At 48.4% G+C, this 15,121-nt stretch overlaps 1 long non-coding RNA gene and 1 pseudogene across 2 annotated transcripts in view; both read left to right on the top strand.

Moving 5' to 3' along the window:
- The window catches only part of LOC139245689 (uncharacterized), a 304,862-nt pseudogene that overhangs the window by 57,727 nt on the left and 232,014 nt on the right, over positions 1–15,121 (top strand).
- LOC139245694 (uncharacterized) overlaps positions 1–15,121 on the top strand; it is a 46,786-nt gene that overhangs the window by 6,579 nt on the left and 25,086 nt on the right. Inside the window, exons 2-3 of one of the 2 annotated variants that reach the window (XR_011590065.1) lie at positions 6,350–6,424; positions 8,957–9,180. This is a non-coding gene — a long non-coding RNA (uncharacterized lncRNA). Of the gene's footprint in view, positions 1–6,349; positions 6,425–8,956; positions 9,181–15,121 lie in introns of those variants that run through there. The other variant, XR_011590066.1, reaches the window with a different exon arrangement.

Raw genomic sequence — 15,121 nt, 5'->3', positions numbered from 1 at the left:
TACATGATGAGAGAAAGGGTAGAGATCGAGCTAGACCAGCTGCAAAGAGAGGGCATCATTTCACCGATCGACTTCAACGAGAGGGCCACTCCTATCGTCCCAGTCCTCAAAGGAGACAGCACCGTCAGAATCTGGCAATTACAAAGTAACTATCAATCGTTGATCCCTGCAGGACCAATACCCACTACCAACGGCCGACGACCTCTTTGCAATGCTGGCGAGAGGAAAGACGTTCACGAAGCTGGATCTGATTTCAGCCTACATGACGTCTGATCTGGAGGAATCATCGAAGGCCCTCACCTGCATCAACACGCACATGGGTCTTTTTGTTTATAACACATGCCCGTTTGGAATCCGATCAGCGGTGCCGATATTCCAGAGAAACATGGAAAGCTTACTGAAGTCGGTCCCACACACTGTGGTCTTCCAAGATGACATCTTGGTCACAGGTCGGAACACAGACGAGCATCTGTAGAACCTGGAGGAGGTTCTTAGTCGACTCAACCGCGTGGGGCTCAGGTTAAAATGCTTGAAGTGCATTTTCCTGGTGCCTGAAGTGGAGTTCTTGGGAAGGAGAATCACGGCAGGCGGCATCAGGCCCACCAACACGAAGACGGAGGCAATCGAGAACGCACCGAAGCTACAGAACGTGACGGAGCTGCGGTCGTTTCTGGGACTCCTGAACTACTTTGGTAACTTCTTACCGGGTCTCAGCACACTGTTCGAACCATTGCATGTCTTACTACGAAAAGGGGACGAATGTGTTTGGGGCAAAAGCCAAGAAAATGCTTTTGTATAAGCGAGAAAATTGTTATGCTCAAACAAATTGCTTGTGTTGTATGATCCATGTAAGCGTTTGGTACTGGCATGTGATGCGTCGCCATATGGCGTCGGTTGGGTACTGCAGAAGCCAATGATTTCGGGAAACTGCAACCGGTTGCTTATGCATCCAGGAGTCTGTCTAAGGCTGAGAGAGCCGACAGCATGATTGAAAAAGAAGCGTTGCGTGTGTCTATGGGGTAAAGAAAATGCATCAATACCTGTTTGGGCTAAAATTCTAATTGGAAACTGACCATAAGCCACTTACATCCCTGTATTCTGAGAGTAAAGGGATAAATACCAACGCATCGGCCCGCATCCAGAGATGGACTATCACGTTGTCCGCATACAACTACGCCATCCGCCACAAGCCAGGCACAGAAACTGCGCCGATGCTCTCAGTAGGCTGTCATTGCCCACCACGGGGGTGGAAATGGCGCAGCCCACAGATCTAGCCGTGGTTATGGAAGCATTTGAGAGTGAGCAATCACCTGTCACTGCCCGGCAGATCAAAACCTGGACAAGCCAGGACTCCTTATTATCTCGAGTCAAAAGCTGTGTGCTTCATGGGAGCTGGTCCAGTGTCCCAGTGGAAATGCAGGAAATGATTAAGCCATGGCAGAGGCGCAAGGATGAAATGTCTATACAGGCAGACTGCTTTCTGTGGGGCAATCGAGTAGTGGTCCCCAAGAAGGGCAGAGACCTCCACTGACCTCCACAGTACCCACCCAGGCATCGTAATGATGAAAGCGATAGCCAGATCCCACGTGTGGTGGCCCGGTATTGATGCGGACTTAGAGTTCTGAATTCACAGATTCAATATATGCTCGCAGTTAAGCAATGTACCCAGGGAGGCGCCGCTAAGTTTATGATCTTGACCCTCCAAACTGTGGTCTAGGGTACACGTCAACTATGCAGGTCCATTCTTGGGTAAAATGTTCCTTCTGGTTGTAGACGCGGATTCCAAGTGGATTGAATGTGAGATAATATCGGCGAGCATGTCTGCTGCCACCACTGAAAGTCTGCGGGCCATGTTTGCCACTCACGGCTTACCCGATGTCCTGGTGAGCAACAATGGTACCCATGTTTTACCAGTGCTGAGTTCAAAGAATTCATGACCCGTAACGGGATCAAACATGTCACATCTGCCCCGTTTAAACCAGCATCCAATGGTCAGGCAGAGAGAGCAGTGCAAACCATCAAGCAAGGCTTGAAGAGGGTAACTGCAGACTTGCCTACCCTGCGTCCTGCTTAGCTACCGCACGAGATCCCACTCGCTCACTGGGATCCTACCTGCTGAACTGCTCATGAAAAGAGCACTTAAGACAAGGCTCTCATTAGTTCACCCTGATCTACATGAACAGGTAGAGAGCAGGCGGCTTCAACAAAGTGCATACCATGATAGGGCAAATGTGTCATGCGAGATTGAAATCAATGATCCTGTTTTTGTATTGAATTATGGACAAGGTCCCAAGTGGCTTCCCGGAACTGTCGTGGCCAAAGAGGGGAGTAGGGTGTTTCGGGTCAAACTTTCAAATGAATTCATTCACCGGAAACGCTTGGACCAAATCAAACTCAGATTCACGGACTATCCAGAGCAACCCACCTTGGACCCTACCTTTTTTGACCCCCCAGCATACACATCAGTGGCAACCGGCACCACGGTTGAGCACGATGCAGAACCCAACACATCAGGCAGCTCAGCAAGGCCAGCTGCACAGCAGCCCTGCGAGGGCCCAACAAATGATTTAACAATATCAGCTTTTACACCGAGACGATCAACCAGGGCAAGAAGGGCCCCAGATCGACTCACGTCGTGAATAGTTACACTATTGACTTTGGGAAGGAGTGTTATTTTTGTAAACTTGTAATTACTCTGTACAGCCACCAGCGGGCTCATCCCCTGGAGTCCCAAGGGATCCCATAAACCCTTGGGAGCACAGGTATTTAAGGAGGCCTCACGGGTTGGAGAGGTACTCTGGAGACCTGCAATAAAAGACTACGGGTCACACTTTACTTTGAGCTCACAGTGATCAGCCTGACTCTTTCTCCATACATAACAAACCACACTGCCAATTTTTGTATCATCTGCAAACTTCTTAATCATACCCCCTACATTAAAGTCCAAATCATTGACATATACCACAAAAAGCAAGGGACTGAGTACTGAGCCTTGCGGTGCTCCACTGGAAACAGCCTTCCAGTCACAAAAACACCCATTGGTCATTAATACACTTTGCTTCCTACATCTGAGATTTCTTGGATCCTTTATTTCTTCCTTTTTCCTCAACCATGGATGCCCCTCTATCATGGTTAACATGGCCCTCAACTGTGTCCATTCTATTTCCCTCATTATTCCCCAACCTGCTCGACCTTTCTTCATGTGACAATCCCTTCATCTCAGGAATCAACCTCGTGAACCTTCTTTGAACTGCCTCCAATGCAAGTATGTCCTTTCTTAAATAAGGAGAGCAAATCTGTACGCAGTACTCCAGGCGTGGTCTTACCAACACCCTGTACAGTTGTAGCAGGACTTCCTTACTGTTATAGTCCATCCATTTTGCAATAAAGGCCAACATTCCATTTGCCTTCCTAATTATTTGCTGTATCTGCATGCTATAACCTTTTGTGTTTCATGTACAAGGACCCACAGATCCCTCTGTACCGCAGCATTTTGTAATCTCTCCCCATTTAAATAATAATTTAATATCCTTCAGGACTGGGGCAGCTTGGTCAGTAGTGGTGCTACCGAGCCACTCTTGGTGATGGACATTGGAGTTCCCCACCCAGAGTACATTCTCTGCCCTTGCTGCTCTCAGTGCTTATTCCAAATGGTGTTCAATATTCAAGAGTACTGATTCATCAGCTGAGGGAGGGCAGTCGGTGGTAATCAGCAGGAGGTTTCCTTGCCCATGCTTGACCTGAAACCATGAGACTTCATGAGGTCCTTAGTCAATGTTGAGGACTCCCAGGGCCACTCCCTCCCAACTGTATACCACTATGCCATCACCACAAGTGGTTCTATCCTGCCGGTGGGACAAGACATACCCAGAGGTGGTGATGGAGGAGCCTGGGACATTGGCTGATAGATTTGATTCCGTGAGTATAACTGTCAGGTTGTTGCTTGACTAGTATGTGGGACAGCTCTCCCAATTTTGGCACAAGTTCCCAGATGTTAGTGAGAAGGACTTTGTAGAGTTGGCTGGGCTGGGTATTCCTTTGTCGTGTCTGAAGCTGGTGCTAAGGTAGATGCTGGGTGGTCTGTCCGGTTTTATTATTATTACTGTTTTTAGAGCCTAGTTAAGAGTTAACCATATTGCTGTGGGACTGGAGTCACATATAGGCTAGACCGGGTAAGGGCGGCAGATTTCCTTCCCGAAAGGACATTAGTTTAGGTTTTTACGACAATCATGGAGTTTCATGGTGACCATTACTGACATTAGCTTTTTATTCCAGATTTTATTTATTTATGTAATTACTGACCGAATGCGATCAAGCTTGACTCCTAAATAGGAGGGTTTTGGGCATGGTTTACCTCAGTGCTGCAAAAGGAGACTTGATGGGTGTTGAGGTGGAATGTCGAGATGTCAGTCTCTTGATTTGTCCGAAGTTGCCATCGGTGGAAGTAAGCCTCCATTCTCTGTAAACAACTGGTAAGGGTCACTTCGGTGATAGACAGCCTCTCCAGCACTTTATAACTAGTACAGAGGAAGGAGATTGGGCAGTAGCTGGAGGCTTCACAAGTGTTCTTCCCCTGCTTCAGGAGGGCAATTAATTTAGTCTCCCTCCAAACCGGTGGAATTTTACCGGTTGCCAGTATCTCAGAGAAGAAGGAGATCAACCATCTCTTCGCTTTGGGTCCCAGTGCTTTTAAGAATTCGGGATAAACACCATCTGGACCAACAGCTTTTCCAGGTTTGATTGTCGACGGGGTTATTTTTGTACTGACTTAAGACTGGATCAAAATTCTGAAACAAAAGGTAGATGCAATCCATTAACATTTTATTCTGAAGGGTTGGTTTGATTTGGCTTAACTCATTATATTGACATGAATTGCTATATTGGCATCAATCACTAACTTAGTTTGAATTACTATATTTGATATAGTTACCATGTATGTCGAGTTGGAATCCGCTTGAAGATCACTTGATTTCTGTAATTTAAAACAAATGTTTGGAATCAGACTGAATCCATTAACTGAGTCCATGTAGCTTGTCTGTCTCATCTGAGAACTCTGCAATGGGTGGTGTGATCTAATCTGTGAGACAGGCTTCTGAAATGAAGAGAGTAACTCTCTCTGATATTTGCCGTGCTACTTCTCCACATGGCTACAGATTGGTACAGGCAGCTTTCTCCGAGGGCCATAGGTGGGATGGCAATATCTGCTCCATCACTCCTCTGAAGCCTGAGGTGGCTCACATGCACCTGATCCTTGGACCTGAACGTCACTGCGAATATAGCAGATGCTGTAGAGCTTGGTGCCCGATGCAGGGTGTAATAAGCCTGCAGCTGAGCCCCAGTCTGTCAGGTGAGTGAGAGAGGCTTTTAAAATGGATTCTGCTTTTTCACCTACAAAGCACATATATTCTGCTTGTTTCACTTAAAACAGCATGTGTTCTACCTGTTCAAAATAAACCCTGTCCAAGGGCAGTTGTGATAGCTGCTGATGTTGCCCCCATAAAGACATGACATAGGATTACATCGGATATATGGCACAGAAACAGGCCATTTGGCCCAACCAGTCCATGCCAGCGTTTATGCTCCACTCGAGCTTCCTCCCATCCTTCCTCATCTAAATTTATCAATATTACCCTCTATTCCCTTCTCCCTCATATGATTGTCTGGCCTCCCCTTAAATGCATCTATACTATTCGTTTCAACCACTCCCTGTGGTAGCGAGTTCCACATTCTCACCATTCTCTCGGTAAATAAATTTCTTTTGAATTCCCTATTGGATTTCTTGATGGCTATCTTATAATGATGGCCTCTAGTTATGCTCTTGCCCACAAGTGGAAACATTCTCTATCCACTCTGTCAAAACCGTTCATAAATTTAAAGCCCTCTGAGACTACCCCTCAGCCGAAGTTTTTCAAGAGAAAAGAGACCTAATCTGTTCATTCATTCTTGATAGGTATACCTTGCATTTCTGGTATCATCCTTGTAAATCTTCTCTGCACCCTCTCCAGTGCCTCTTTATTTCCTTGTTATGATATGACGACCAGAACTGTACGCAATACTCTAAGGGTTAGAAATTCAATTTTGTTTTAATACCGCTATGACTCTGCTACTGCTACGAGGCCTAACATTCAGGATAAAATGCGCCCAGGGGTAAAAATCGGCGTTGCACAAGGATTCGTGGCGCAAATCGCAAATTTGCTGCAACTTTTCTCCGAGGCCGATACCGCTACGAGTTGGGCCTAGGGAGGGTGGAAAACACCCCCAAAAATTGCAAAAGAATAAAAAAAATCACAAGACACTTAGCTATCGAAAATAATTTAAAAATAAAAACTGTAACTTACCTTTTTTGCAGGTCTTCATACCTACCGCTGTTCCAAGGGCTGCAACGCAGACGGGAGCGCTGAGAATCAGAGGACACAGATTTAAGGTGATTGGCAAAAGAACCAAAGGCAACATGAGGGAAAGCTTTTTTACGCAGCGAGTGGTTGGGATATGGAATGCGCTGCCTGAAAGGGGGGTGGAGGCAGATTCAGTTATGGCTTTCAAAAGGGAATTGGATAAGGACCTGAAGGAAAAAAAAATTGCAGGGCTACAGGGAACGGGCGGCTGTGTGGGATGAGCTTAAGTGCTCTTCCAGAGAGCCAGCACAGGCTCAATGGGCCGAATGGCCTCCTGCGCTTTAACTATTCTATGACTCAAATTGGAAAAACTCAGTGTTTCAACTAGTGTACTGTATAAGGGCTTCATTGGGCTTCCTTTTAAGGTAAGATGTTGACACTATGGTCTAAAGGGATGTGGGCATGAAAAACCTCAAACCAGCAGAAGTGTTGTATGCAGGATGCAGAGTAAGGGCTCTACTCTGGTCAGGATCTGCAGAGCTTGTATATTGAGACCACGTTCCCAACAAATAGTTCTGTGTATTTGGATCAATGCAGTGGTGGGAATTGGGAGTTCTCTGTATGAAGGGAGTCCTATGTTACCGGCCTGATAGTTACCTCCTTGGAGAGATGAGGTTTAATCTGTCTTTGGTTTGCATAGAGTTCAGAACGAGTCGGTGCCAATAAAGTCTTGTTGCTGGTTGGTGGTGCTAAATTCTTAAAGGGTAAAAAGCGCCTCAGTGATGATTGGTGCTGGTGACCTCTTGGTGCCGACTGATGCTGGTGAGTCCATTGTGTTGGTTGAAGTTGCTGATCCTTCAGTTCTCGGCAATGCTGGTGTTTCTCTAGCACTTGTTCAGTCTTGCTTTGTCCTGAAATGAAGCGTCTAGTTTGGTATTTTCTGGAGGTACATGCTTCTCTGTTGGCAGATCTCAACTCCTTGGGCTTCTGGGAAAACTGAAAAAAGGAAAGCAAGAAATCCAGATAGGTCACTTTAGGCAACAGCATATTTGGTACTTTAGTATCTCTCAACAATCTAAGGTGTCTGTCTTGGCTCAGTTGGTAGCACTCTCATCTCTGAATCAGAAGGTCGTGTGTTCAACATAAGAACATAAGAATTAGGTACAGGAGTTGGCCATTTGACCCCTCGAGCCTGCTCCGCCATTCAGTAAGATCATTGCTGATCTTCGACCTCGACTCCACTTTCCCGCACTATCCCCATATCCCTCGATTGCCTTAATATCCAAAAATCTATCGATCTCTGTCTTGAACATACTCAACGACTGAGCCTCCACATTCAAGTCTAGAGAACGATCTCTGTGCTGGAACGGACAGGCCCAAAGCTCACCCAATATCGGGCTTCTCATTTACACCAAACCGACGAGCTGCAGACACCTGCTCGGATCTCCCCAGGCAGCACGGCATTGAAGAGTATTTGAATTTGTGGTTACTGCATCAGGTATAGGTCTCGGGAGAAGGGAATGTGCCCGGGAGAGGGGGGAATCTGGACAGGTGGGTGGGGGGGCACTCCTGCACCTGTCGGCTCCACATTCATGTAAGTATTTATTTTAAACTTGCCCTTTTGCTGGTGGCCTCCAGCGGCTCCATTGAGGGGCGCTGGTTAGGCTGCAGGAAGACCTGGTTTTCTTGAATGCAGCCGGCCTGGTGCCAGCTGTGTTCAGGCAAACCAGTTTGGTAAAGGAAGCATCAACCAGGCACTCGACCCCTGATTTGCAAATGCAAAGGACTAATGGCTGTTTCAGACGTGGGCCTTGGATGCCTCTTTTGATGCCTATACCAATATGGTGGGCGGCGCACACCCAACGTGGAATGTACACGTGCTGCTTGACCACTACACTGGACATTTTGGCGCCCGTTTTATGCCTGTAAAATGGATTCAAAGTCATCGAATTTCTAGGCCCTAATGCTTTAAATACTCCAGAACATTAACAAAAGGCTGGCACTGGGCCAACCAACTCGACTCACTTGTGAGCGTCCGGGAAGAGAGGTATTTTTATAATCGCGTGCTGGCAATGTAGTAGCAGTGTGGACAGACGGGGCTGTAAAGGAAATCACAGAATGTCACCAACACCGAGTGTAGATAGGAACACGCAAACATGGAGGTTGGGGAAAGGCCATTGCAGTCCATTGGGTGGTCCCAAAGTTCACAAAAACCCAAACTGTACTGTCGTCCATAGCCCAAAACACTTCTTTCACCAAAAGAATCTACTCAGCTCCCTCTTGAATTCACTAATACTCTCACCTTTCAATGACTCAAACAATAGAAAAATACTAAGCATGCTGGAAATCTGAAATAAAAACAGAAAACGCTGGAAATACTCACAGCACCTATGAATGCCCATCTTTCCCTGGCTGTGTACTTGCTTAAAAACTGTCCATCTCTAACCCCTTCCAGTTCTGACAAAAGGTCATCATCCTGAAACGTTAACTCTGTTTCTCGCTGCACAGTTGCTGCTGATCTGCAGAGTATTTCCAGTATTTTCTGTTCTTATCCCTTCAATGACTATGGGCAGCTGATCCAGATGTGGTAGTTACCGTGAAATATTTATTTAAACGTACAGGATTGCAGTTTCCCGAACCATGCCTGTCTGATACAGAAGACAAGAGCAGCTCCAGCAATGAGAGTAAGTGCCAGCACAGCCCCCACACTGATCCAGACAATCCTCAGGTCTTCATCCATTTGCACGTTAGGATCTGTGAAAGTGAGAGGGACATGTAAGGGACTGGACTAACAGAATAAGGTATTTGCCATCAAATATTGGACCTTTACCAGCCCTGATCCACAAGGTGATGTCAGACGCAGATATAATATTATTACAATGTGAACTGTACTTACTGGTTACATTGAGCTGCTCCCACTGATATCTCCCCACACTTTACAGTAATAGGCGGCAGTGTCACTGGGCTGCACATTTGTGACTGTCAGAATGAAGCTGTTATTGGAGGTGTCTCTGGAAGGCTGGAGACGGTCAGTGGAACCTGGGCTCCCTCGTGTGCTGCCACTTGCCTCATGTGTTAAAACCCACTCCATATCTTGCCCCGGTAGTTGCCGGTACCAGTGGACTTCGGTGTCACTCACTCTGGAGTGCCGCATGGTGCACTGTAACCGCGCCGTGTGACCCTCTGTGACACGTTCCAGGCCCGGAGACTGGATAACTACTCCTTTAAGGGGAAAGGAAAGATAGAAATAGCTTGAAGACCATCGGCAGATGGGGAGGTGTCCTACGTGCTTAAATGCAAAGCACAATATTGCATTGTTCAGCAAAATCAATTCCAATAATTAACTAGTAGAGTTAGTTAATTACTAATTCATGAGAAGAGAAACCTTTTAATGCAGAGCTTGTATTGAACTATTGGCACCATTGGGAGATTTGAACTCATGACGGGTTGCTAGTCTAGTCCCATAACCATTAGCCTAGCAGTTACTGTACTGGACAGTCTCCTTCCAATCAGTAGTGATAGAAGGATTCATCTGTAGTGCCATCAAGCGACACCTACTCATTAATAGCCACCTCTCTTTCCGTTGAGTTTCCACTTCAGCCATTCAGCTCCAGATGTCATAACAGCCTTGATGCAAACATGGACACAAGGCAGCTTTCCAATCTGTATGGCACCAAAGAGCCTCAACAAAATTAGGTAAATGGCCTGTAGCTGAGGCCATACCTAACACACAGGAAGATGTTTTGGTTGTCAGAGGACAATCATTTCAGCCCTGGGACATTATGCTTCGTTCCTTTGTCCCAACCATCTGCAGCTGCTTCATCAATGAATTTCCCTCCATCATAATGTCAGAAGTGGGGCTGTTCACTTGTGATTTCCACAGCAGACCCTGGACTACATCTAGGCTTGGGTTGACATTTGGCAGGTAACATTTGTGGCCTATCAATTGGCGCATTGAATTTACAATCCTCTTCCTCGCTGGAAGAGGAACCAGTGCTGTGGTGTAGGATTTAAATTCACATCATGTGGGGGGGCGGGCAATGAAAGAACAAGATAAGGAAACAGAAAGGAAAGAAAAATGGACAAGGAATGTAGGAATAAGGAGTGGCCGTAGGTTCTATTAAGTCGGCCTGAGATGGCAGGCGGGGCCTCAGTTTAATGTTCATCTGAAAGACGGCACCTCCGACAGTGCAGCACTCCTTCAGTACTGCCCCTCCAACAGTGCCATACTCCCTCAGTACTGCCCCTCCGACATTGCAGCACTCGCTCAGTACTGCCCCTCTGACAGTGCCATACTCCCTCAGTATTGCCCCTCCGACAGTGCAGCGCTCCCTCAGTACTGCACCTCCAACTATGCAGCACTCTCTCAGTACTGCCCATCCGACAGTGTAGCACTCCCTCAGTGCTGCCCTTCCAACAGTACAGTGCTCCCTCAGTACTGCCCCTCCGACAGTGCCATACTCCCTCAGTAGCTCCCCTCTGAGAGTGCAGCGTTCCCTCAGTATTTCCCCTCTGACAGTGCCATACTCCCTCAGTACTGCCCTCCCAACAGTGCAGCGCTCCCTCACTACTGCCCCTCCGACAGTGTAGCGCTCCCACAGTACTGCCCTTCCAACAATGCAGCGTCCCTCAGTACTGACCCTCGGACAGTGCCTTTCTCCCTCAGCTGCTCCCCCGACAGTGCCGTACTCCCTCAGAACTGCCCCTCCGACAGTGCAGCGCTCCCTCGGTATTGCCCCTCTGACAGTGCGGTGCTCCCTCGGTACTGCCCCTCCGACAGTGCAGCATTCCCTCAATACTGCCCCTCCGATAATGCGGCGCTCCCTCAGTGCTGCCCCTCCGACAGTGCGGCGCTCACACAGTGCTGCCCCTCCGACAGTGCAGCGCTCCCTCAGTACTGTCCCTCCGACAGTGCAGCACTCCCTCAGTACTGCCCCTCCGACAGTATAGCGCTCCCTCAGTACTGCCCCTCTGATAGTGCAGCACTCCCTCAGGAAGGAAGGATGTAATCGGAGATTGATAGTGGGGGAGAGAGAGAGGGAAGCCACGATTGTGTGGCTGGGGGAGAGAGAGAGGCCACGATTGTGTGGGTGGGGGAGAGAGAGGCCATGATTGGGCAGGTGGGGGAGAGAGGGAGGCCATGAATGGGCGGGTGGGGGAGAGAGAGGCCATGATTGGGTGGGTGGGGGAAGAGAGAGGGAGGCTATGATTGGGCAGCTGCGGGAGAGAGAGGGAGGCCACGATTGGGCGGCTGGGGGAGAGAGAGGGAGGCCATAATTGGGAGGGTGGGGGGGAGAGAGAGAGAGAGACCAAGATTGGGTAGGTGGACGGGGAGAGAGGGCACGATTGGTCGGGCAGGAGAGAGTGAGAGAGTGAGAGAGAGAGAGAGAGAGGCTACGATTGGGCGGGTGGGGGAGAGAGCGGCCATGACTGGGCGGGCGGCGGGGAGAGAGAGAGAGAGAGAGAGGCCATGATTGGGCGGGTGTGGGGTGTTATATTTGTAACCTTGTATATATCTTGTACCGCCACCAGAGGGCTCATTCCCTGGAGTCCCAAGGGATCCCACAATCCCTTGGGAGCACAGGTACTTAAGGAGGCCTCCCAGGCTGGAGAGGCACTCTGGAGACCTGCAATAAAAGACTAAAGTCACACTTTACTTTTAGCTCACAGTATCCAGTCAGACTCTTTATTCATACATAACAACTGGCGACGAGATGCAGATGACAAACCCAACGATGCAGAGAACAGTGGCAATCCTGGAGAAATTTTTGGAGGGAAATGATTGGGAAGTCTTCCAGGAGCGACTCGACCAATACTTCGTGGCCAACGAGCTGGAAGGATAAGCGAACACTGCCAAACGAAGGGCAATTCTCCTCACCGTCTGCGGGGCACCAACATATGGCCTCATGAAAAATCTGCTTGCTCCAGCGAAACCCAGAGAGAAATCGTACAATGATTTATGCACACTTGGCTGGGAGCATCTGAACCCAAAGGAAAGCGTTTTGATGGCGAGGTACCGGTTCTACACCTACAAAAGTTCTGAAGGCAGGAAGTGGTGAGTTATATCGCTGAGCTAAGACGCCCTTGCAGGACATTGCGAATTTGAAGGACATTTGGAGCACATGCTCAGAGACTTTTTCGTACTTGGCATTGGCCATGAAATGATACTTCACAAACTTTTGACTGTGTAGACCCCAACCTTGAGTAAGGCCATAGCAATAGCCCCGGCGTTCATTGCCACCAGTGACAATACTGAGCAAATCTCTCAGCACACAAGTGCTGCTACAAGTACTGTGAACAAAGTGATGTTGTTTTCACATCGCAACGTACAGGGCAGGCTCCACACGCCTGCAGCTGCACGTCCGCAGATGTCTCAGAGTCCACCATCAAGGGTGATGAATGTAAGGCCATTAACACCTTGTTGGCGCTGCATCATTTCCATTCATGCTGCTTCAAAGGGTACGTTTGCAAGGGCTGTGGAACAATGGGACACCTCCAATGTATGTGCAGGCGAGTTGCAAATCCTGTTAATCCTGCAAACCACCATGTAGCAGAGGATGAACAGATCCACGGCAAATCATCACGAACCAGAGCCTCAGACTGAGGAGGCAGAGGTATATGGGGTGAACACATTTAGCACAAAGTGTCCCCCGATAATGCTGAAGGTTGAACTAAATGAACTCCCGGTGTCAATGGAGCTGGACACGGGTGCGAGCCAGCCCATTATGAGCAAAAACACTTTTGATAAATTATGGTGCAGCAAGGCCTCAAGGCCAGTCTTGACTCCAATCCGCACAAAACTGAGACCTTACACAAAGGAAATGATTCCCATAGTCGGCAGTGTTACTGTAAAAGTCTCCTACGATGGAGCGGTGCACAAGCTACTACTCTGGGTGGTACCGGGCGATGGTCCCACGCTGCTTGGCAGGAGCTGGCTGGGAAAGATACGCTGGAACTGGGACGACGTCCGCGTGCTCTTGCCCGCTGACGACACTTCGTGTGCCCAGGTCTTAAACAAGTTCCCTTCACTGTTCAAACCAAGCATCGGGAAGTTCCAAGGAGCAGAAATGCAGATCCATCTAATTCCAGGGGTGTGACCCATCCATTACAAGGGAAGAGCAGTACCGTACATGATGAGAAAAAGGGTAGAGATCGAGCTAGGCCAGCAGCATCATATCGCTGATCGAATTCAATGAGTGGGCCAGTCCGATCGTTCCAGTCCTCAAGTGAGATGGCACAGTCAGAATCTGTGGTGATTACAAAGTAACTATCAATCGTTTCTCCCTGCAGAATCAATACCCACTACCAAAGTCCGACGGCTTTTTGCCACGCAGGTGGGAGGAAAGATGTTCACGAATCTGGACTTGACCTTGGCCTACATGACGCAGGAGCTGGAGGAATCATCGAAGGGCCTCACCTGCATTAACACACACAAAGGTCTCTTCATTTATAACAGATGCCATCCGCCACAGACCAGGCACAGAAAACTCTGCCCATGCTCTCAGTAGGCTGCCATTGCCCACCACGGGGGTGGAAATGGCACAACCCGCAGATTTAGTCATCGTAATGGAAGCATTTGAGAGTGAGCAATCACCTGTCACAGCCCAACAGATTAGAACTTGGACAAGCCAGGAACCCTTACTTGCCCTAGTTAAAAACTGTGTGCTGCACGGGAGCTGGTCCAGTATCCCAGTGGAAATGCAGGAACAGATAAAGCTGTACCAGTAGCACAAATATGAAATGTCTATACAGGCAGGCTGCCTTCTGTGGGGCAATCGAGTAGTGGTCCCCAAGAAGGGCAGAGATACCTTCATTAGTGACCTCCACAGCATCCACCCAGGCATCGCAATGATGAAAGTGATATCCAGATCCCACGTGTGGTGGCCCGGTATCGATGCGGACTTAGAGTCCTGCATGCACAGATGTAACACATGCTTGCAGTTGAACAATGCACCCAGGGAGGCGTCACTAAGTTTATGGTCTTAGCCCTCCAAACCGTGGTCTAGGATCTATGTCAACTATGCAGGCCCGTTCTTGGGTAAAATGTTTCTTGTGGTTGTAGATGCGTTCTCCAAATGGATTGAATGTGAGATAATGTTGGCAAGCACGTCCGCTGCCACCACTGAAAGCCTGCGGGCCATGTTTGCCACGCACGGACTACCCAATGTCCGTGTGAGCGACAATGGGCCATGTTTTACCAGTGCCGAATTCAAAGAATTCATGACCCGCAACGGGATCAAACATGTCACATCTGCCCCGTTCAAATCAGCATCCAATGGTCAGGCAGAAAGAGCAGTGCAAACTATCAATCAGGGCTTGAAGAGGGTAACTGAAGGCTCACTGCAGACTCGCCTATCCTGAGTCCTGCTTAGCTACCGCCCGAGACCCCATTCGCTCACTGGGATTCCACCTGCTGAACTGCTCATGAAAAGGGCACTTAAGACAAGGCTCTTGTTAGTTCACCCTGATTTACATGAAGCCGCCTGCTCTCTTCCTGTTCAACAAAGCACATATTATGATAGCTCAAATGTGTCACGCGAAATTGAAATCAATGATCCTACATTTGTATTAAATTATGGACAAGGTCCCAAGTAGATTCCTGGCACTGTTGTGGCCAAAGAGAGCAGGGTGTTTCGGGTCAAACTTTCAAATGGACTCATTCACTGGAAACACTTGGACCAAATCAAACTCAGATTCACTGAGCAACCCACTTTGTACCCTACTTTCTTTGACCCCCCCCCCCCCCCAACATACACACCAGTGCCAACCGACACCGCGGTTGGCCA

Source organism: Pristiophorus japonicus, unplaced genomic scaffold, assembly GCF_044704955.1.
Source record: "Pristiophorus japonicus isolate sPriJap1 unplaced genomic scaffold, sPriJap1.hap1 HAP1_SCAFFOLD_231, whole genome shotgun sequence".
NCBI classification, from domain to species: Eukaryota; Metazoa; Chordata; class Chondrichthyes; family Pristiophoridae; genus Pristiophorus; species Pristiophorus japonicus.
Note: the sequence above shows the minus strand (reverse complement) of the source record. Positions and strands in the feature narration are given on the sequence as shown.